At 36.9% G+C, this 24,302-nt stretch overlaps 1 protein-coding gene across 5 annotated transcripts in view; it reads left to right on the forward strand.

The window, feature by feature from the left end:
* LOC148949543 (uncharacterized) overlaps positions 1-24,302 on the forward strand; it is a 107,839-nt gene that overhangs the window by 30,578 nt on the left and 52,959 nt on the right. The window contains exon 1 of one of the 5 annotated variants that reach the window (XM_089093573.1): positions 4,195-4,248. The exons of 3 other annotated variants lie outside the window; for them this stretch is intronic. The gene's annotated coding sequence lies outside the window, so the exon portion shown is untranslated. Of the gene's footprint in view, positions 1-4,194; positions 4,249-13,717; positions 13,737-24,302 lie in introns of those variants that run through there. One more of the 5 variants, XM_089093575.1, reaches the window with a different exon arrangement.

A 24,302-nucleotide genomic window follows, 5' to 3' on the forward strand; every position in this document is an offset into this window, starting at 1 on the left:
CCAGCCTGTATTGTCCTCTAACGGAATTACGTTATGAGGACCCGGTTCAGATTTACTTGTAACATCATCATCTAAATATTCGCGCATGAATCTATCTGTCCACCCCGGATCCTCAAACATGTCAATATCACAGCTTAAGTCATCCAGGATGGCCATTTCCCCAAAAACATCGTTAAGGAAACCACTTTCCCACTCCATAGTCTCTAGGAGCAATGTAGGTTCATCCTCGAACTCTGCTGGCGGTGTGAGAATTGGTCCTGTAAATATAGTTGCTTCATCACTCAATGGTGTCGCTGGTGGTGGTGCTATATTTTTAATCTATAGAAAAAAAAAGTTTTATTTTTTATGTAAATTTTTTTTATAGTTAATAAACTTTGTCAATTTCGCATAGTCTTTGTCACACTATCACTACCAGCACCACCTGAACAATTAAAAGAAGAAGAAAAAAAAGTTAATTGCCCCTTATATCTCAATTGTCACCACTACTATCCTTAGCTCCTGCTGAAGATAGCTTCTAATATTGAAATTTGTATTTTTTTAAAGTATAAATGACAAAAAAAAAGGTATTTTTTTTTTTTTTTAAATAGGGGGCAATTGCCCCTTATATCTAAATTGTCACCACTACTATCCTAAGCTCATGCTGACGATAGCTTCAAATATTGAACTTTGTATATTTAAAAAGAATAAAAGACAAAAAAAGTAATTTTTTCAAAAATAGGGGTGAATTTCAACTTATTTCTCAATTTTCACCACTAATTTCCTAACAACCGTCTTAATATATGATCTACTTTCTAACTTTTTTATTTTTAAAATTTTTATTTCCAAAAAAAGGTATTATTAATTTTTTTTTTTTTTTTTTAAATTTTTGGGAAAGTGACCCTTTTTACAAAAGTTTAAACCAATAAAAAATACGCTAAGGCTTAAGAAAGCTTAAAAAATTTTAATTTTTTTATTTAAAAATTATAAATTTAGCAAAATTTTATTTTTTTTCAAAATTAGGGGGGGCACTTGGCCACACTACTATCCTAAGCTCCTTCTGAGTATAGTTTCGAATATTTAACTTTTTATTTTTTTTAAAAATATAAATACAAAAACATGTTATATTTTCAAATATAGGGGGGGCAATTGCTAATTATATCGAATTTGTCACCACTACTATCCTAATCTCCTGCTGAAGCTAGCTTCAAATTTTTAACTTTGTATCTTTTAAAAGTATAAACCTCATATGGCGGTGGTTGATGATGCTACCTTCTCAATCATCAGTATTTTCCTGTGTCTTTTGCCAACGGGTTTGTTTGAAGTTGACCTGGGCTAAATAAATGCTTGTAAGAGAGAGAAGAACTCTTTTCTCCATCCATACCAAAAGTTAAAGCGAAATTAAAATGTTGGATAGTCATTTTGGAGAACCCTCCCCCCCCTCCCCCTCTCCCGGGGATGCCCCTTGGGACCCGGGGGCTTACTTCGATGGCGGAGGATCGATACCCTGTCGAGGTAGGGGGATGGGGTAGTGGACTTCACACCACTATTCAAATAGAACAACCTCAACTTCTTTCTCGTAAACACCTAAGTGTTTCAATGAAACGATCAAAACCGGCTTCACCCAAATAATGTTTCTCAACATTACCGCGAAGACATATTTGGAAATTATCAAAAAAAAACCTTTTTCCCTGTGTAAATTGCTTATTGAAGATATACATCTTGCTATTTAAAGACCAATTTGCATGCGACCCTACTTAGAATTCATATCGGATTGAAAGGCGATGATAGATCTGATCAAGTATAGCGGATGTATTCAAATGTATTAGGCACGAAAATACCAGTCTAATAGTGTGCGTTAACTGTATAGGAGCAATTGTTTTAAATTTCGTTTTTTTTTTCAAAATTTTAGTTTTTTTGTCTAAGATGTATATTTTATTATAAAGCAAATTTTTTATAATTTTATATGTAATGTTTTTTTTTTTTTTATATAAATGCATGATAATCATTACTTTATATATATCGCTAATTTTTTTAATGAAATAAAATTAAATATCTTAAAAAAAAATTTTAATTTTTTAAAACGGTATGCCCCTGAGAAAATTTAACTTATTTTTTGAAAATAGGGATAGAAACAAAAAAAATATGTATATACTTACAAATTCAGATTGGACTTCTATATCTGAACTCCTTTGTAATACTTGAGGGGGGTTAAGGTCACAATCTTCAGTAGGTTGAGCTGAGGCATTATATAAGGCAGTCCACTCCCTTTTCAAGTTCCTTCCAGCTGATATGGAGCTAACACGGGGGTCAGAGGTCCCTGTCATTAAAAGATTCGCATGCAGTGGCTGGTCTTGTGTAGTTCTAGTAGAGAATTTGATAACTTAAGGTCTTGTAGCTTGCATTAGTACACCTTCGCTATATCGTGCCATATTTTAATAAGGGGGGGTATTGCATTTGTCCACTTACTTTAAAAAAAAAATGAATTTTAGGTTTGTGAAAATAATTCATTTTATGTTAGGCATTTAAATTATTTCAAAAAATTTTTTTTTTTCAATAGAGCTAAGCACTTTTTTTCAAAAACATACCTAAAAAGGTTAACTGATCATGATAAAAATAAAACATTAAATGAAGACTGGCATGTAATTATTTTAAAAAAAACACATAAAAAAAAAAAAAAGCCACCGTAAGCTTCAACATATATGAGAATTATTTATAGGTTTCAGCTCCTAAAAACAATAGACTTCTAAGTATATAAGTACCTTTAGTTCTAGTGTATGGAAAGAATTTCTTCCTTAACTTAATGACAATTTCTTTTTAATAATGAGAAAATTTTTACTCACCAGAAATTGCTTTGAATTATCCATTTTTTCTATGTAATTACTAAAAATGTCAGTTGTGTTATGTTCAATAAACTATTCCAAACTGTTGAGGTATCTAATTTGAAACTTGAATATATACAAAAAATAATTAGCTTCTAAAAAAGATCCACCGGTTTTTCCAACACGGATGTAACCTAAAAAAAAAACTTGTTTATCATGAAATAGAAATTCAGTTAATCGTGCCAGAAAAAACTTGAAGCAGAACAGATTATAACCAACCTGTTTGGTACGGGCACGTACGCAAAGTATATACCTTCAAGCAAATTCCACATGATATTTTAAATTACTATAGCATCTATAGAAACGGTACCTCTTTGCAAATGACCCTGGTAACCCCAATTCATCCGAAACTTACACACATATCTATGCCTAAGGCGTAGGGTTCAAATATATAGATGCCTAGCCTGTGGTAAGGCATATTACGCAATCACTGGTTGGATCTATTAATGCTTTACTACTACTAACGAGCCTCCTCCCAATTTTCTACGACCACCCCTTCCGCACCGAATGATAGAGGAAAAAATACACTTGAGGCATTTCGCTCTTTACTAAGTCAACGTTAGTACATTAACTATGAAAGATTTGTTCTTCAAATTTTAAGATTCGTGACTACTTTCAACTACGCATTGACAATTATATTGCTATATTACTAGTCGCTCTTTAATTTACATTTATCTATAGGGGTCATTCTGAAACACAAATATATTTGGGTTTTATAAGCTTAAAAGGAAATCCTTGTTTTAACGGCTAATTGGACAAACCTTACCTTGCCCAGTGATAAGTTTGAAATACTCTTGTGTGGGTTTTTGGTGCAATGGGTTGCACACTGCCTGTCGTTGGTGTTCTGACTTTGTGCCTCTGGCCATGCTCAGGGTTAGCATCACCCCTCCCCCACCCAAAATATTCTTATAGACTAGAAAAAATACTTTTAGATGTAGTATGAAAAATAACTTTAAATCCTGGAACCTAAAACGCACATATTAAGGCTGTAAGTGATACCTAAAGTATTACTAGAAAATGGAAAAAGATGCGAAAATTAGATGAAAACGCTCAAAGGAAACAACCTGTTAGGAATAAAAAATGGCTATAGGTGGTGATTAATCATGAAGTAGTAACCTTGGCCGCACTTTTAAGCATGTAATTTGTGTGTTCATACTTTTGGTGTCCACAAAGCCCCTTAGTAAGTTACCCTTGTTTTTTTTTCTGGGATGTAGCTTTTTATTGCGCTTTAACTTACCAATGATGCATGCTTCCGTGTATTTTACTTAATTGATAAGATATGTGTTTGTCTTATCTAAAACTAACCTAGACAAATGCTTGTTGTTCAGTTTAAATTGTTGAAACTGAGAGGAAATTGATAGGATGGATTTCTTTTTGTTTGGGGTTTAAGGTAATAAACTAAAGACCTTGATGAAATTGCTTTCTATTTTTCGTACTAGGGTCTAATTTCGACTGTACTACCATGCTAGAAATAGAACAACTTCGCTAAGGGTGCAAAAACCGTACAGAGCTGCTAAGGTTCGCACAGAGCAAACATTTTGATCAGAGTAGAAAAACATTCGGTACTTGTATAATATACCCCCTACTGCTCAAGTTGTTCATGCATTGACGTACTGTAAACCGGTTTCTTTAGCTAGTTTCTTTCAACTCAACGAAATAAAAGGCAAGGAGAAGTGACAGAATAGATGGGAAATGTATAATTTTGGTTATATATTTGTATATTAGGGGTGGGGGTGTGGGTAAAGTATTTCGACAGTGTGAAGTCAGAAAACAATTCTTACTTCATAGTAGCAGAATGATTGTTGCTAACACATTTTGCATGCAGACCGCTGTACTTTAGCCCCCCCCCCTAATGTGCTGATGTACTTTACACCCCCCCCCCCTAATTGCATAATTTCACTTCTCGAGTGGTACGGATTATATCATACAAGTACTAAACCTTCTAAGACCTGTCTAGAAAACGTCCAATTCCCTATAATGAGTATTTATATTGTCACTTACCTTACTTTTAAAAATTTCATTGTGATTTCTTAGTAGTTGCACATCATGATTTATGACTTTCCTATTAAGGAATCAGGCTAAGGGGTAATTGACGATATATAAAGAAAACCCAAAATTCAATGAGGTATTACAGGGTGGCGAACGTGGTCCACATGTATCACGGCCATTCTAAAAATTTAGCTCACAAGTATTGCTATATTGAACTAGTACGTTTATGCGATGCCAATGCGCATGCGCATGCATGGTGGGTATTACAGCAGAAGTGCCAAATTTGAGTTTGAAGGATCATGAAAAGGTCTTTGATATGATAAAAGTCATCACATGACATCATTTTTAACTATCCTCATAGGCATAATTTCCAGACCTTTCACTATTTTGAACAAAATGGCCATATAAAAATGTTGATCGGAAATGTTTGAGGAAATGATGGGCCTGGGGGGCGATTCTGCCTCCTACTACTTTTGACTATTAAAAAGACTAATAGTTGTCTAAATTCCATATTGAAAGAGCAGTTTTTGTCGATTTTACTACAGCACTTTCTATAAGACATTATATGCCCTCAGGGCGCAACTTACAACCTTAGCCCCGAGGACTGTGGGGGATTGTCATACTCAAAAATATAATTTCTGGACCCTTCAACCTACGTTTAACAAAATTGCTGTATTAAAAGGCTGATCGGAAGTGTTTTGGGGAAAGGATGGGCGTGGGGGGGACATTTGCCCACCGATCGCTTTTTACTATTAATAAGGACACTAGCCCCCTCAATTCCCAATTGAATGATTCCTTTTTGAAGTTTCTACGACAACGCTGGCAAAGACCTAATTTCCAGAACTTTCAACTACGTTGAACAAAATGTCTATCTAAAAATTTTGATTGGATGTGTTTGATGAAATGGTGGGCATGAGAGGGGCGTTAGTTGCCTTCCATTCACGTTCGACTATTAAATAGGGGACTAGCGCTTTCAATTTCCAATTGAATGAGCCCTTTTCGAAGTTTCCACGACAACGCTTTCTATAAAACCTTATATGCCCCCAGGGCATAACTTACAACCCTTGAGCTGAGGGCTGTGGGAGGAGTGTCATCCTCAAAGACATAATTTCCGGACTTTTCAACTACGTTGAACAAAATGGCTATCTCAAAAGATTTATTGGATGTTTTTGGGGAAATGGTGGGCGTGGGAGGGGTGTTAGTTTTCCTCCAATCACTTTTGACTATTAAAAAGGGCACTAGCCTAATTTCCAGAACTTTCATCTACGTTGAACAAAATGGCTATCTAAAAATTTTGACTGGATGTGTTGGGGAAATGGTGGGCGTGAGAGGGAGTTAGTTGCCCTCCAATCACTTTGGACTATTAAAGAGGGCACTAGCCCTTTCAATTTCCAATCGAATGAGCCCTTTTTGAAGTCTCTACGAAAACCCTTTCTATAAAAACCTTATATGCCCCCAGGGCATATCTTACAACCCTTGCCCTGAGGGGTTTGTCATCCTCAAAATCATAATTTCCAGAACTTTCAACTACGTTGAAGAAAATACCTATCTCAAAATTTTAATTGGGCGTGAGAGGGGGTTTAGTTGCTCTCCAATGACTTTCGACTATTAAAAAGGCCACTAGCCCTTTCAATTTCCAATCAAATGAGCTTTTTTTTTGAAGTTGCTATGACAACACTTTCTATAAAAACCTTATATGCCCTCAGGGTATAACTTACAACCCTTGCCCTGAGGGCTCTGAGAGGGTTAGCATCCTAAAAGACCTAATTTCCAGAACTTTTAACTACGTTGAACAAAATAAGTATCTCAAAATTTTGATTGCATGTGTTTGGGGAAATGGTGGACGTAAGAGGGGGGTTAGTTGCCCTCCAATTACTTTCAACTATTTAAAAACCTTATATGCCCCCAGGGCGTAACTTAGAACCCTAGCCCTGAAGGTTGTGAGGGGATTGTCATCCTCAAAGACCTAATTCCCGGAACTTTAAACTACGTTAAACAAAATGACAATCTCAAAATTTTGACTGAATGTGTTTGGAGAAATGGTGGGTGTGAGAGGGGGATTAGTTGCTCTTCAATCATTTTCGACTATGAAAAATAGCACTAGCCCTTTCAATTTCCAATCGAATGAGCCATTTTTGAAGTTTGTGCAACAACGTTTTTTTATAAAAACCTTGTATGCTCCCCCAGGGCATAACTTACAGCCCTTACCCTGAGGGCTGTGGGGGGGTTTACTTAGGCAGTGCTATTGCGCTGCCTATTAAAAATAGGGGAGAGTGGTATATGCATGGACGGATTTTGGGAAACCTCCAAAATGTATGGTTAAAATTGGAGTAGAAAAATGGTTTATGGCTCAAAAGAAAGCCCCAGAACCGCAGCATAAACTGTGACTTTTCCAAAATTTTCTTGTATAGCTAGAAGAAAAAACGAGGGGTGTCCCTGCTTATACCATTTGTCCCACTAAGTACCGGGGGTGGTATATCTTGGAACACGAGGTGGTATACTCTGGGACATAGTAAAAAGATTCATGTATTGATAGAAAACTTTTCATCATATAAAAACTATATTAAAACTTCAACTTCAAAAGTAGAAATATCTTAGGCACAAGACTAGACTACCTGTCTGCAAACAAAAAGTATGACGCTGCTCTTTAAGCTGTACTGAGTGCTGGGGTAGGAGGCGATAACTTTTTCAAAATGTCTTCCTTTGTATGAAATATTGAGTCATCTCGATCGGGCCCCTTCCTCTTTCTTAGACCGGCCATGCACATGACACTCACTCTGACACTGTTCTCGTTTTTCTCTTGGACAGACCCAGGAAAATACTCTCATTTGTAAACAACTTAACAAAATCTCCTGTAGAGATACTGTCAAAGACTTCTTCCTCTTTCTCATTTTCATCTTTGATTCACCTAGGTGTCATCACCCTGATGACACTATACCACTGTCATCTTCAAGAATCATTTTTTCATCATCACTTCCATCTGAATCTACAAATAGTTTTTTTTTTGTTTTCTGTTTTTGTTTTCCAGCTATTCCAACAGTCCCAACTTTTCCTCTAGCCTTACCACCCCGTGCTTTCTTATGTTTCCTTTTGGCTTCTCGTTCTTCAATCTGTCTTTTCACAGGACTGTCAGTAAGAATCTTTTTAGAGCCTCTTTTCCTACTTCTGCAACTCAGTACACTGTGACTTGGCTTTAGGGTATGGCCAAGCTTGTTTTGGCATCAGAGCAACTGAAGCAGGCGAAGAGGATTGTTCAGGCCCACTTTTAATGGGGTTTTCGGCCAGGTTGTTTCCAGTTTCAAGTGAATCCAAAGCATCAGGCACAGGTCTGTCAGTTACAGCAGAGGTTAGAAAATCATTTTCTGTAACGAAGCTTGGGTTATAGGGCCGAAGCCCTACCTTTTTAAAGCCCCTCATTTTGTTGTTTGGCGTGAAAGATACGGAGAGGCTGTGTTCAAGAACAGATGCAATCTTATATAACGTCACGGTCTTCCCTGGGTTGAATAGCATTTATTTGTCCACAGCCTTGTTGTATAGGCATTTGAAGGGAAAACACATGCAAATATCCAATGGCTGGAACCTGTGACTACACTGAGGTAGTATTGTTAGTAAAGTGATATCAGACTATTTCACAAAATGCACAACAGCATAACAAATGTGGAACTCGTGGATGTCTATTATCAGAAGCTCCGGTCTTTCAGGGGAAGCATGTGAGTAAGTCTTGACATGTTTGAGATATTCCAAAAACAGTTCTTGGTTTACCCATCCGGAAGGCAAAGCTCCTCCAGCAGAGTTAGCAGGAGCACCAGTCAGCATGTGAGGTTGAAATCTCCAGCATGGGAATATAAGGTAGGGGGAAGGTACTGCCCGCTGGCAGAGATGGTTCCAACCATAGTCACAAGCACGCCACGCTCAGCTGAGGTTACTTTGCCCACTATTTTCTTACCCTTCTCTTCGAAAACTTTTGGAGGAACATGAACAGTGGTGACTGAGTTTTCATCATAGTTGAAAATGTTGCTTGCTGTAAATGGAGTTTTCTTCAAAAGTGACTGCAAGTTGGAGGAAACCTTCTGTACATTGTGCTTGTTATAGCTTGTGGCATGCCCCAAACTTGTTGTCTCTGGCTTTTTAAGTGAAAGCTCTGGGTTGGGAGCCCGAAATCCAGCTAACCAGTCTATGCCAGCTTCTTTGGAGTCTGTCCAGGTATCTGGAATAGTCTTGTTGTTTGCAACAGCGTAGTTGTAAGCAAGGGTTCTGGTGTCTTGCCTGGTCAGACCATAGCTCATTCTGCTTACTTACAGTAGGTATTGAGAGAGTGATGCTTCCACTTCAGGTGTAAAAATAATAGATAATCTAAACTTTGGGGCACCACTTTAATTCGCTTTTTCGTCATCACTGAGTTTTGAATACCCTTGGTAGTGTCTATGAAGGGCTGAACTTAACACTCCGTGTTTCTCTGCCACTACCCTAATTGGTAAGCCAGCCTCTAGGTCTACAATAGCTGCTTTTATCATGAAATGCTGGTCTACTTTCGTTTCAGCAACCAATTTGGAATATTCCTCCCACTTAGCTCTTGCAAATTGTGGCATGTCTTCTATTCTGATGTCAAATCTAAAATTTAAGATGTAGAGAGATATTGAGAGATAGAGAGAGAGAGAGAGAGAGAGAGAGAGTGAGAGAGAGAGATAGAGAGAGAGAGAGAGAGAGAAAGAATTCTTACTGTAGGCCGATTCTCTGAACTCAATATAAGAACTGAAGATAATCACGAAACCTTGCCCCTAGAACAGCCAAGCCGCCTATGGACTGTGGGTGGATTCTATCCGTAAACATGCTATTTCCAGCCAATCCAAGCCCTCACCGGTTGCAACATCAACTCAAATGAATCAACTTTATTGCCCTTTTCTCTCCTCGTCAATTTTGATCAAAATTGATTCACCCGTAGGACTACGCAGTTACAATTTGTGACTTTAACTGCCTACACAATAAAAGAAAAAGAAAATGGTGTTACCGCTACTAAGAGAAAATTAAAGATTGTCACAAAGAGGAAAGGGGATAATTACGAACCAAAAAAGAGAAAAAGAAACAACTTTTATCTTAAAAACAAGAACCAAAGGTTCCAACATCTGGTATATCATGTCCCACTGCATACCACTTGTCCTTGTCCCAGTATATACCATGCGACCTCTACTTACAAATTGTGTCCGATTTTTTTTACTGTTACATGTTTTTCCTCAAAATGGTCACACAACATGACCTGATATTTTAGTTTTTATTTGCTATCTTACACACACAGTTTCTGCAAACCATTAACAAATAAAACACAAAAAACTATTGCCCAAATATTTTTTGTTGGGCATTAGCCGAAACTTTGACGTCAATTTTCTCAAAAACAAAAAAAGCAACTTACCAAAATGATGAAAACTGTCATGTTCACCATTGCATGAACTATACTAGGCGACTTTATTGAATTTGTAAAAGAATGCTAGATGGCAGATAGGTACTATGTTCCACCTTATACCCCGTCCCTGCATTTACCACTCTCCCCTACGTATAATTCCTAAGTGAGTTACGGCAGCAGCTAAGTTACGAGAGCTCATTTCAGATGTGCAAAGTATTGTACGGCTCGAAGTGAGTTACTTCGTTCATTCAGCTGATCAAGTTGATTGATTCTATAGATGTCCTACCATGCAGCCTAAAAGACTTATTTCGAGAATGCAAAGTTTGACAATGACCTTGTTAATATAACCACCTACAATAACTGTTAACCCATCAAAAGTTACGAGCTTGAAAAAATTTGCCTTATTTTTCAAAAAAGAGGGACACAGCCCCTAAAAGTGATAGAATCTTAATGAAAATCAAACCATCAGATTCAGCGCAACAGAAAACCCCACTGTAGATGTTTCAAGCTCCTATCTGCAAAAATGTGGAATTTGGTATTTTTGCCAGATGAAAGATCGCGGATGCGTGTTTATTTTATTTTTTTCCCAGGGGTGATCGTATCGATCCAGTAGTCCTAGAATATCGTGAGAGGGCTCATTCGAAATGAAATTAAAAGTTCTAGTTCCCTTTTTAAGTGGCCAAAAAAATTGGAGGGCAACTTGGCCCCCTCCCGCGCTAATTTTTTCCCAAAGTCACCCAATCAAAGTTTTTGAGAGTCATTTTTTTTAGGATAGTCGAAAATCTACTAAATACGTCTTTGAGAATGACTTAGTCCCCCACAGTTCCCTGGGGAAGGGCTGCAAGTTCTGAACTTTGCCCATTGTTTACATATAGTATTGGTTATTGGGAAGTATACAGACATTTTCAGGAGGGATTTTTCTGGTGGGGAGGGGTCGGAGGAGGAGCTTACGTGGGAGGATCTTTCCATGAAGGATGTTTCGTTGGGGGAAGGGACATTTCTATGAAGGGGGTGCCGGATTTCCCAGCATTATTTTAAAAACGACCAGAAAGTAAATAAAAAAAGAAAGTGTTTTCAACTGAAAGTAAGGAGCAATATTAAAACTTAAAACGAACAGAACTTATTACGTATATTAGGGGTTTCGCCCCCTAGTAAATACCTCGCTCTTTACGCCAAAGTTCGAGTTTTGTTCCAATTCTTTAAAAATGGCCCTTAATCACAAAGGCAGTTAATTAGAATAAACAGCTCTTATGAAAGTATTAAAAAGCTTTGGCTTAAAGAGCGAGGTATTGACGTTTTCAGGAAGAGATCTTTTTCTGGGGGGGGGGGGTAGGTCAGAGTAGGGGGTTATGAGGGAGGATCTTTCCATGGAGGATGTTTCCTTGGGGGAAGGGACATTGCTATGAAGGGGTGCCGGATTTCCCAGCATTATTTAAAAAACGGTCGAAAATTAAATAAAAAAACAATTTTCTTTTCAACTGAAAGTAAGGAGCAACATTAAAACTTAAAATGAACAGAAATTATTACGTATATGAGAGGGCTCGCCCCTCATGTCAATACCTTGCTCTTTACGCTAAAGGTTTTTTTAGTACTTTCAAAAGAGCTATCTATTCTAATTAAACGGCCTTTGTGATTCTGGGATTTGTGATTCGAACAAAATTCGAACTTTAGCGGAACCCCCGCATATACGTAATAATTTCTGTTCGTTTTAAGGTTTAATTTTACTCCTTACTTTCAGTTGAAAGAATGTTTTTTTTTATATAATCAAGGAATAAGGTCCATCGACTCCTTGAGTTGGAAAAACGAAAACAAAACAAACGACATTGATGTGTCGTCGCGCCTAAAAACAAAAGACGGATGTGGCATTTTCAGCTATCTATTCTAATTAAACGGCCTTTGTGATTCAGGGATTTGTGATTCGAACAAAATTCGAACTTTAGCGGAAAGATCGAGGTATTGACTAGGGGGCGAACCCCCGCATATTCATAATAATTTATGTTCGTTTTAAGTTTTAATTTTGCTCCTTACTTTCAGTTGAAAAAAGTTGTTTTTTTTTTATATAATCACGGAATAAGGTCCATCGACTCCTTGAGTTGGAAAAACGAAAACAAAACAAACGACATTGAGCTGTCGTCGCGCCTAAAAACAAAAGACGGATGTGACATTTTCAAAATTTTTTAGCATTGCGAAATAATAGTTTAGCTTTTCGGGAGAGAAGTTCTCTTCAGAGAAATGAAATTGAAAAAGGGTGAAAATCACTGTCTTTTGCTGGATAATGAGCCTTCGTTTTGTATCACCGATGAGCATTACCGATGAGCTATTCGGCATTACCCATGGCATCTATCCTTGTATCTAAAAAAGGCAACCTTAAAAACTGCATCATATGCAGGTGAAAAGTCATTTTCAATAAAAGAAATAGATAAAGATGGTATGAGGTGTCACGTGTATATGCAGTTACCACAAAAAGCGCACGGCAAATAAAGATCCGAAGGAGCGTATTAAATCGTGGACTATGCTTCAGACACACATCCCTTGGGCTGAGGTATAACGAGAGGTCATATGTGCTTATCACGGCTGTTTGAAGATCGACATACTGAAGCCATTAACGGCTGCAAGACTAGTTAGCTCATTCAGCTGACAAGAATTCTGCAAATTCGATATTGCTCATAAGATTGACAATTGCAACTGACTAGATTCCTATTACCAGCAAAGGTTTCGTAACCTAAGCACGTATGTATGGGGAGGGGTGGTTGGGAGCAAGTACGTACGCGGGGGAAATATGGTCGGGAGCAAGTACGCATGCAGGGAGAGGGGTGGTTGGGAGCGAGCACGTACGCAGGGGAAGTGTGGTATCTTGGGGCCTTAACTCTCTCTGTCATCCCTCACATCTCCACTTTTGAATTTTTTCATAATTTCCTATACTTTTAGCATGATTCATCTGTTTAATTTTGCGTTTGATTTTCTTATCCCCCCTCCCCCCCCCCCCCGTTTGAAATAAAGTTTCGTACATGTACTTGTCGTGGAGATTTAAAGTTGCAGGAGCTGATGTGTTAGTTACAGGTGCACCAATTGCGGGGGGGGGGGGAGGTTAACCCCTCCTTAGATTGTGAAGAACACTTTTGAGTTTACATTGACAACTACCTTTTTTTGGTATTTTCATGAATAAAAATAGGAAAAAAACAACAAAATTGCCTCCCTTTGATTTTGAAAAATACATTCCCATCCCCTTCATTTCCGTGAATATGCGCCCCTGCTTACCTAGCAGTACATACTACATTGAACCTCTGTTGGTAAAGTCGTCAATCCCTTTTGTTGCTGCAGAGAGCGAATTCCACTTTCAAAGCTGTGTATTTCTGTTTATTGAAGTATGTATTTTCAGGTGGTGTTCATAGAAGCCTTTTCTTAAACTTGCTTCTTAATTCGACATATATCCCTAAGCATTTTCCTTGGAGATTCTTGCTGAGGAGGCCTCCAGCTGTGACCAGCTATAAGTAATAACTTTATCACTAAGTCCTCTGTCATGCTAGTTTTTCTTGGCACAAATGTATGCTATTCATCTTAGAGATTCTTTTTTATAAATAGAATCATAAATTTCCATATGAGACTAGGGGAAAATATTCCTTACCTACAATTCAAAATCATATAACGAGACTCAGTGAAGCCTGAGGGACCCTCCTTGTTGCCCTAGAAAAGTGACAATGACTTTTTTTTTGCATGCAGTTTTTTATGCTTCGTAGACATATAATTCATGTACTCTTTAAACTTGTTAGGTTTAACCACAGTAACAGTACATATATCTACTGTGGGTACATATGCGATATGTGTACTGTGGGTATAACCGATAGATATTTTTTTTCTTCTTATTACTAACGTTTTAAAAGAACCGTTCAACAATTGAGTCTTATTTAGTCCGTAGAACAAACTACGGATCCAGTTAAAAAAAAAAAAACAAGTTGCTGATTTTGGCTTTATATAGCCTACTAAGCGATTGGTGGGGGGAAAAGTTCATGGTTTGCTTAAGTGCATGAGTATGGATTGTGTTTCAGTCTGAGCTAACAGGAATTATGTGCCCCAAATTCTTTACTGACAGTGGAACACTACTTAGATGTTTTATGCTTAACCTTTGGAGTACGACATCTTTGTTTTTACACGGCAGTATTGCTGATCATGCAGTGGCGGTTCTGGCCTCTCTTGCGCCCGGGGCAAAATCTTGATTAGCGTCCCCCCTGTCTCCTAAAAATTTCCAGGCCAAATTTTAGCAAAGTTTTCATTTATTAACAACTTTCATTTATTAACAACATTTGTTCAATTTATTAATTAATTAAAAATTAATTTTAATTATTTAATATGTTAATTTAATTATTATTATTTAATTATTTTCAATTTGTTTTTACTTCATACTTAATTAATTATTTAATAATTATTTTCATTTATTAACTGCACCCCCTACTTTATTTAAAAAAAAAATATAATTTCAAAATTACAAAATGATTATAACCGTTGATTATTAACTTGAAATTTTGCGCCCCTAAAATTTCTGTGCCTGGGGAAAGTGCCACGTATGTCCCCCCTAAAACCACCATTTTAATCATGACAGTAAAAGAAAGCAATCCACTGGAGCAAAATATGTCTTAACAAAAGTGAAACTTGTTTTGTTATTTACTCATAATATATAGCAGATTTCGATTTTTGGATGGGAAACATTTAATTAGCTGTTTCCTGGATCATAAAGATTGGCACTTTTAGCCTAATCGTATTCACTATAAAACGTTAATGCTGATTAATTAATTTTGTCTACAAAGTATCACACAAATTTAATTGTAATCATGCGTTTTTAGTCCGGAATAAGGATAGATGAAACATCAAAAAGTACGCGATGGTGCCTTGAGGCCCGAAATTCTATATTTCTCCTAATTTATAGGTACTTCTTATTCAAACTATTAAATATATTTTAATATTGACCCCCCCCCCCCCGAAAAAAAATCCTGCTTCTTACATGCCTGTACCTTTGTATATTATGCACAAGACCTCAGACACTGAAAAAGAAAGTTTAACAACAGGTGATTTTAATAAATTTGTTATCATTTTGAGAATTTTTCATTTTAAGCGGATAAAACCTTTAAGAAGAAATAAACGTTAAAAGAAAAGAATTTTTCATACAATACATAGCAAACATCTGAAGGGCATGTCAACCGGGCCAGGGGAACCCCAACGATCCCACAAAACCTTGCAACAAATCTTATTGTGTCGATTCATGACACAATTAAATCAAAAAAAGTTCTTTTTTTAACTGAAAGTAAGAAGCGACATTAAAACTTAAAACGAACAGAAATTATTCCATATGAAAGGGGCTGTCCCCTCCTCAACACTAAAGTTTTTTATTGTTTTAAAAAATAGAGTTGTGAGAAAGAGTCAAACTTTAGCGTAAAGAGCAAGGCGTTGAGGAGCCCCTTTCATATACGGAATAATTTCTGTCAGTTTTAAGTTTTAATGTCGCTCCTTACTTTCAGTTAAAAAAAACTTGTTTTTTTTATTTAATTTCTGAAGGTTTTTGAATCAATGCATAATTAAAACGAAATTTGCATAATAATTTTGCTTTTTTCGGTTAAATGGCTTTTTCAAAAGTTGTTTAATTTTATTTACGAACGTTTTTATTACGTATATTAGGGGTTCGACCCCTAGTCAATACCTCGCTCTTTACGCTAAAGTTCGATTTTTGTTCCAATTCTTAAAAAATGACCCCTAAATCACAAAGACCGTTAATTAGAATAAATGGCTCTTATGCAAGTACTGAAAAAACTTTTGAGTAAAGAGCTAGGTATTGACTAAGGGGCGAACCCAATCATATACGTAATAATTTCTGTTCGTTTTAAGTTTTGATGTTGCTCCTTACTTTCAGTTGAAAAACTTTTTTTATTTAATTTCTGATTGTTTTTTAAATAATGATGGGAAATCTGGTGCCCCCTTCATAGCAAAGTTCCTTCCCCCATGAAAACTTCCTCCATGGAAAGATCCTTCCACGTAACCCCCGGCCCAACTCCCCCCGCTCCCACACGACCAGAAAAAATTCCCCCTGAAAACCTGTATACTTCCCAATAACCAATACTTTATGTAAACATTGGAAAGTTCATAACTAGCAGCCCTTCCTCCGGGGACTGTGGGGGATTAAATCATCCTCAAAGACATAGTTATTATATTTTTGACCATGCTGAACAAAATGGCCATCTCAAAATTTTCATCGGGTGACTATGGGAAAAATGAGCGTGGGAGGGGGCCTAGTTACCCTCCATTTTTTGGTCTCTTAAAAAGAGCACTAGAACATTAAATTTCCGTTCAAATGAGCCCTCCTGCGATATTATAGGACCACTGGGTCGATACGATTACCCCTGGGGAAAAGAAACAAAAAAACAAATAAACACGCATCCGTGATCTTTTTTCTGGCAAAAAATACAAAATTCCACATTTTTGCAGATTAATTGAAAAAACCTTTTCCACAAAATAATTTTTTCAAAGAAAAGTAAAGAACTCCATTAAACAAAAAATGAGCAAAAATAAAATTAAATAATCTACCAAGCGTGAAACTACCACAAATCAGCATCGATAAATAAATAAACCCAAAACGAACAGAAATTACTATAAATAACCGAGTCAAACTCAAAACGAGCAAATATTAACATAAGTTGGGCGCAAAACCCCTATGTCTTCCCAAGGCCAGAACAAAATTTGCACTTTACTGAAAAAATATCTATTGTTTTTACTTTTATAACTTTAGTAAATCAAATAACATTAACATTTTGATTACTAAATATCAGTATATGTATATTAAACTGATAATGCAAATTCATTTGTATTTTTTTCAGTAAAGTGCAAATTTTGTTCTGACCTTGGGAAGGCATAAGGGTTTCGATACGAAGTGCCTTGGTCTAAACAACAACAACAACAAAAAATAATACATTATACCCACATCGAACTTTACTATAAAAATGTCAAGCCTTCCAATCCCTTTCAACTATTAAAAAGGGTACTTTGCCTTTTGATTTCCAATCAAATAAGCCCTTTTTGAAATAACAACGCTTTCTATAAACACCTTATATGCCCCCAGGGCATAAATTACAACCCTTACCCTAAGGGCTCTTAGGGTTGTTGTCATCCTCTAAGACCTAATTTCCAGTACATTCAACTACGTTAAACAAAATGGCTATCTCAAAATTTTGATTGGATATGTTTGGGAAAATGGTGGGCGTGAGAGTGAAGGTGGACTCTCCAATCCCTTACAACTATTAAAAATGGCACTAGCCCTTTCAATTTCCAATCAAATGAGCCCTTTTGAAGTTTCTACGACAAAACTTTCAATAAAAAACTTACATGCCCCCCAGGGCATAACTTACAAACCTTGCCCTGAGGGCTGGGGGGTTGTCATCCTCACAGAACTAATTTCCAGAACTTTCTACTATGTTGAACAAAATGGCTATCTGAAAATTTTGAGTGGATGTGTTTTGAGGACTGGTGGGCGGGAGAGGGGGTTTAGTTATCCTCCAATGACGTTCGACTATTAAAAAGGGCACTAGCCCTCTCAATTTCTAATTGAGTGAGCCCCTTTTGAAGTTTTACGACAACTCTATAAAAACCTTATATGTCCCCATGGCATAACTTACAACCTTTGCCCTTGGGGCTCTGGGGGGTTTGCCATCCTTAAATACATAATTTCCAGAACTTTCAGCAACGTTGAACAAAATGGCTATCTCTAGACTTAGATTGAATGTGTTTGGGAAAGTGGTGGGCGTAAGAGGGAGGTTAATTGCTCTCCAGTCACTTTCGACTATTAAAAAGGGCAATTTCAATTTCCAATCAAATGAGCCCTTTTTGAAATTTCTACAACAACTTTCTATATAAACTTTACATGCCCCCAGGGCATAACTTACAACCCTTGCACTGAGGGCTCTGAGGGGGTTATAAACCTAAAAGACCTAATTTCAAGAACTTTCAACTACGTTAAACAAAATGGATATCTTATAATTTTGATTGGATGTGTTTGGGAAAATGGTAGGCATGAGAGGGGCGTTAGTCGCTCTCTAATCACTTTCAACTATTAAAAAAGGCACTAGCCCTTTCCAATTGAATGAGCCCTTTTGAAGTTTCTACAATAATGCTTTCAATATAAACCTTATATGCCCCCAGGCATAACTTACAACCGTTGCCCTGAGTGCTGGGGGGGGGGAGGGGTTGTCATCCTTAAAGACCTAATTTCCAAACTTTCAACTGCGTTGAATAAAATGGCTATTTAAAAATTTTGATTCGATGTGTTTGGGGAAAAAATGGGCGTGAGAGGGGGGCTAGTTGCCCTCAAATCACTTTCGACTAATAAAAAGGGCACTAGCCCTTTGAATTTTCAATCGAATGAACCCTTTTTTCTAGTTTCTACGACAAAGATTTCAACAATAAGCTTATATGCTTACAGGGCATAACTTGACCCTTGCCCTGGAGACTGTGGGGGGGAGTGTCCTGCTCAAAAAATATAATTTCCTAAACTTTGAACTGCGTGGAACAAAATGGCTATCTCAAAATTTTTATTGGATGTGTTTGGGGAAATGGTGGGCGTGGAAAGGGTATTATTTGCCTTCCAATCACTCTCGACTATTAAAAGGGGCTCTAGCCATTTCAATTTCCAATCGAATGAGCCCTTTTTTGAAGTTTCTACGACAACGCGTTCTATAAAAACCTTATATGCCCCCAGGGTATAACTTACACCCCTTGCTCTGTGGGCGGGGGTGGGGGGTGTTATCCTCAAAAACCTAATTTCCAGAACTTAAAACGACGTTGAATTAAATGGCTATCTCAAAATTTTGATTGGATGTGTTTGGGGAAAAGGTGGGCGTGAGAGGGGGGTTAGTTGCCCTCCAATCACTTTCTACTATTAAAAAGGGCAGTAACCCTTTGAATTTCCAATCGAATGGGCCTTTTACGGCAACGCCTTCTATAAAAACCCTATATGCCCCCAGGGCATGGCTTACAACGCTTGCCCTGAGGGCTATGGGGGAGTATCCTCCTCAGAAATATAATTTCTATCTGGAAATCAACTACGCCGAACAAAATGGCTATCTCAAAATTTTGATTTGGTGTGCTTCGGGAAATGGTGAGCGTGGAAGGGGTGTTAGTCGCCTTCCAATCACTTTTGACTATTAAAAGGGGCACAAGCAACTCCAATTTCCAATTGAATGAGCACTTTTCGAAGTTTTTACGACAACTTCTTCGATACGAAGTACCCTGCTGCTCTAAAGGAAAAAATTAATAAATAATACATTGTGCCAACATCGTTCTTATATGCCCCTAGGGCATAACTTAAAACCCTTGCCGTGAGGGTTGTGGGGGAGTGTCCTCCTCAAAATCTCATTTTCTATCTGGAAATCAATTACGCTGAACAAGATGGCTATCTCAAAATTTTTATTAGATGTGCTTGGGGGAATGATGAGCGTGGGGGGGGGGGGGGGGGGCTAGTTGCCCTCCAATCACTTTCAACTATGAAAAAGGGCACTAGCCACTGCAATTTTCAATCGAATGAGCCCTTTTTGAAGTTTCTACGACAACTCCTTCGATACGAAGTGCCCTGGTATGGAAAAAAAAATACATTGTGGCAACATCGTTCTTCACTTAGGCAGCGCGATTGCGCTGCCTATGACAGGAGCTTGGAACCTCTACAGCAGGGTTTTGAATAAGATGGTGTGATTTTCATTAAGGTTCTATGTTTTTTAGGGGGTGTTTCGTCCTTTTTTTGAAGAAATTTTCTCAGGGTAAGACTAAATGGTTTTTTAATGGGTAAGACTAAACTTGATGAAAGGTTATATATTTTAAGTGAGCATGAAAATCTATTTCTTTTGATGTATCTGTTGGTATCAAAATTACGTTTTTTAGAGTTTCGGTTACTATTGAGCCGGGTCGCTCCTTACTTACAGTTCGCTACCACGAACTGTTTGAAAATGACCTGGATCATCCTTAGTTATTTTTGTTGTTGCGGACGACGATGTAAGTTAAGGCGTATCTACAGCCTACCACTTTTACGGCACTAATCGATACAATCAAATTTGGTTGTTACGTTTTTTATGCTCGTGTGGGTCCTTTTAGCCTGGTCGACCCGCCCTGCGAACGTTCATTATTATTTGTATAAAAAAAAGGTTTATTGTTATATTTCTATCATCATTCGTTGTCTTAGAAAAGTATAACCTGTTACCAATATTTTCATTTTGTTCTAGTCATAAATCGAAAGACAGTGGTCAAAGAAATTATTTAAACATAGATTTAATTAAAATGACTTCTAAAAGTCTAATATTTGTTTGTTTTTTTTGTTATTTGTAATCTATAGTTTTTTTTGGAACTTTTGTGATTGTACAAAAATTAAGAGCCACTCAAATGCTTTCACACTAAAATCCCCCAAAAAAGTTAAGATAATAAAAAAAAGTTAAAAATAATAAATTTAGTCTTAATGAATTTATTAAAACTTAATAATTTTATCTTCTGAGCGAATCAATTCATTTTCTTCGCAAAAGAAAAGTATTCGCAAAAGAAGACTATGACCATCTTTTTTATGGCCATTTTTAAATCACTGTTTTCTCATTAGTTCCAAATTTTAACTCAAGATTATGTCTGATTGCAATTTACTACAGTAAAAATATTTACAACACTGTTTATGTAAAGATCTATTTACAAGTATGCCTTTAACTGACTAAAACTATAAGTTGTATTTTAACAGTCTAATAATAAATATAAATGTTTCAGCTCAATGTTATACTCAATTGCTGATGCAGAAGGAATTAGAGTTATTAAGCAAAAACACGCAGACCATTTTTGTTAGGGAAAGGAGGGGAGGGGGCAATTTTGCGATGCGCTGAAATTGCAGGTAGCCCTGAAACTTGTTTCCTTTCTTTGAAGGAAAACTTGTTTCCGTCAGTTGAAGGAAAAGGAGGAGATACTAGATGAGAAGGAGGAGAAGGTTGGTCATCTACAAGGAAATACAAATTTCCTTGAAGAATAAAACTTGAGAACAGCTTTGAGAGCTACGGATACTTACTAATTATATAAAGTAAAATTCTGTAATGATATTCTATTAAGAACAATTCTCGATTTCTGAAGTTTGATGACGACCTCTCAATCATGTGCTGAGTTTGTTAACTACTATGTTAGTCGCTCTTAGCCGTTTCTGTCTCGTATACCTCTCTGAAAGGGGGTTTTCTCTGAGGGTGTTCTAATAAAATCGAACCTTGGCCGCCAACCTGTTGCCCCATCTGATATTTACACAGTTATCACTCTCTGTTTGAGCTCATTTAATTCAGACCGCAACTTTAATATAGGTATTTTAATAGAAAGAAATAAAATAAATGAGAGAACAGTGAAAGAGGGTCAACCCGTAAGAATGGAAGGTTTCCCTCCTAGGGGCAGTACCAGTTTATCCATTTTGTTTTGGTAGATTGCCTGACTTTTGAACTTCGCAAAGGTTTCCTCCCGAAGAACGATCTCAACAAAATTATTGGTAAAAATTCTTCCGAAAATATTTTTAAGAATTTTCCAACTATGATGCATCATTTGAAAATTCAAATTAGTTAATTTCCAATAAGTCCATTCTTATTAATGAGTTGCCATTTCATAGGTTAAGTGTTTTTATAGTCCCTATGATGGAGATTTTTGGCTGTTTTCCGCTTTTCAATTGTTAGTTGTTTTTTTTTAGGACAGTGGAAATAGTATTGTTTGCTAACATAAACTGTTTTCTGGGGGGTGGGGCAAAGAGGATCTCAAGGCAGAAAAAATATATACTAAGGATATTCTAAATGCAAGAAATATAGAATTCTTGAATTAGTCATCCTGTTTTGCTTGCTTCATCTAGTTTTTGAATATTGCGCTTGAAATTTTCCAACAATGGTTTCATTTGTTTGGAAAAAAAAGTTTTTTTCAACTGATAGTAAGGAGCAACATTAAAACTTAAGCAAACAGAAATTTCTGTATATGAGGGGGACTACCCCTTCCCCAACCCTCCCTCTCTATTCTAAAGTCTTAAAATTCTTTAAAACTTATTCTCATTCAAATTCAAAGGTCCCTGTGTTTCATGAGTCGTCCTTAAAGAATTGAGACAAATGGTCAAACTTTAGCGCTAAAACTTGTTTTTGTTTTGTTTTATATATGACTGTTTTACAAATCACAGCAGGCCCCCCCCCCCTTGTGCAAAATTTACTTTGGAAAATTCCACCGGAAGCTTTCTTCCCCACGGGAAAGCCTCCTTATAGAAAACAAAACCCTGCGGACCCCCCACTCCACCCCAAAAGATTCTCCATATTCCCCAATAACAAATTATATATGTAAACCCGTGGTAAATTCCATAACTTACTGCCTTTTCCCAGGGGCTGGGGGGGTCAGGTCATTTCCAGAGGTATAGTTATTGGGCCTTTCAACTACGCTGAAATAAATGGATATCTCAAAATTTTGATACGTTTTTCCATTATTTATTTTGCAACAAAATTATAGAAGATATAAAGAACATGTTTCTATGATTCAAATGTATACCATTCAATCGGGGAGGTCTAGTCCTGACTCAAAGAAACGAGCCATCTCAATGACAAGATCACAAAATAACTTAATTGGACTTTACACTATGAGCTCTAAGTCTTTGCACTGAAATTATGGAAAATACAAAGAAATAAGCTTCTATGATTCAAATTTGTACCATTCAATAAGGGAGATCTAGTTTGTGCTAATAAAATCTGGACCGTCTCCGTCACAAGAATAGCTCTTAAAAGGACTTTTCACTGTGAACTTCAATTATTTGCAATGAAATTATAGGGTTTGGGGGGGGAGGGAATCATGTCATCCCCAAAGGCATAGTTATTGGGCCTTTCAACTACGTTGAAACAAATGCCAATCTCAAAATTTGGATCGAATATCCTTGGAGAAAAAGGGGTGTAGGAGCGGGAAGGGCTACTAACCCCCTAATTTTTGTGGTTACTTATAAATGGCTCTAAAACTTACCATTTCCATTTGAATGAACCTTCTTCTAATCTTCTAGGACCATTGGTTTGATATGCTCATCCCTGAAAAGAAAAAAAAAATCACGTATCCGTGATCTTTCTCTTGGCCAAAAAATAAACGAATTCTCCTTTTTTAGATTGGAGCTTGAAACTTCTACAGTAGGGTTCTTTGACGGGCCGAATCTGATGCTCTGATTTTCGTTAACATCGCTTCACTTTTTAGGGATGTCCCCTTCTTTTCCGAAAATCAGGCAAGTTTTCTCAGGCTCGTAGCTTTTGATGGGTAACATTAATCTTAATGAATTTTATATAATTGGATTCAGGATAAAAATTTAATTCTTTTGGTGTGCTAATTAATATTAAACTGCTGTTCACAAATAAAACTTCACAAAAAAAATACTGTTCACATTAATATTTGGAAATATGAAATATTTGTCGGTTACAGCTCCTAGCTTCGTATTGCCTTACTACATGCAAATATCGATGCAGAAGCACGGATACTTCCGAGAAGTATCGTAGCGTTTCAATGCCCCATACTTTGTATGCAACGCCCAGTTCTGGATTTTGTCACCCGTGACCTCTGTTCTATAAAAAAGACATGGGTACTAGTCAAAGTATAATCACCTACGGAACAAGTACTAACAAAACTCTCCAAAAGCGACCCTGCGTACCTCAGCGCCTCTAGCCGCAAAGTGCTGTAATACTTAATCGCTCCGAGTCAAAATACCGAGTGACTGGGATGAATTGTATAATTACGGGTTTTAGTTGCCAGGTTCACATAGGTATACAAAGGTTCACTTTTTTTGTGTGGAGAGGATAGGTTTTGTCAGTACTTGTTCCGTAGGTGATTATACTTTGGTACTAGTCAGTTATCCGGACCACACTCAAGAAGTGAAGTTACATTAATCGTTATGAAATATGCCAAAATATGATGAAAATATAATACTTTAGAAACAAGATTATGAAAACAGCAACAGAGAATTATGGAAAGCAGGCCGCCTAGAACGCATTGTTTTAAATACCTAACTCAACCAATTCTGTATATTAAAT

This window comes from Artemia sp. Qi Xiang Cuo, chromosome 8 (assembly GCF_049724085.1).
Source record: "Artemia sp. Qi Xiang Cuo chromosome 8, ASM4972408v1, whole genome shotgun sequence".
Taxonomy (NCBI): Eukaryota; Metazoa; Arthropoda; class Branchiopoda; order Anostraca; family Artemiidae; genus Artemia; species Artemia sp. Qi Xiang Cuo.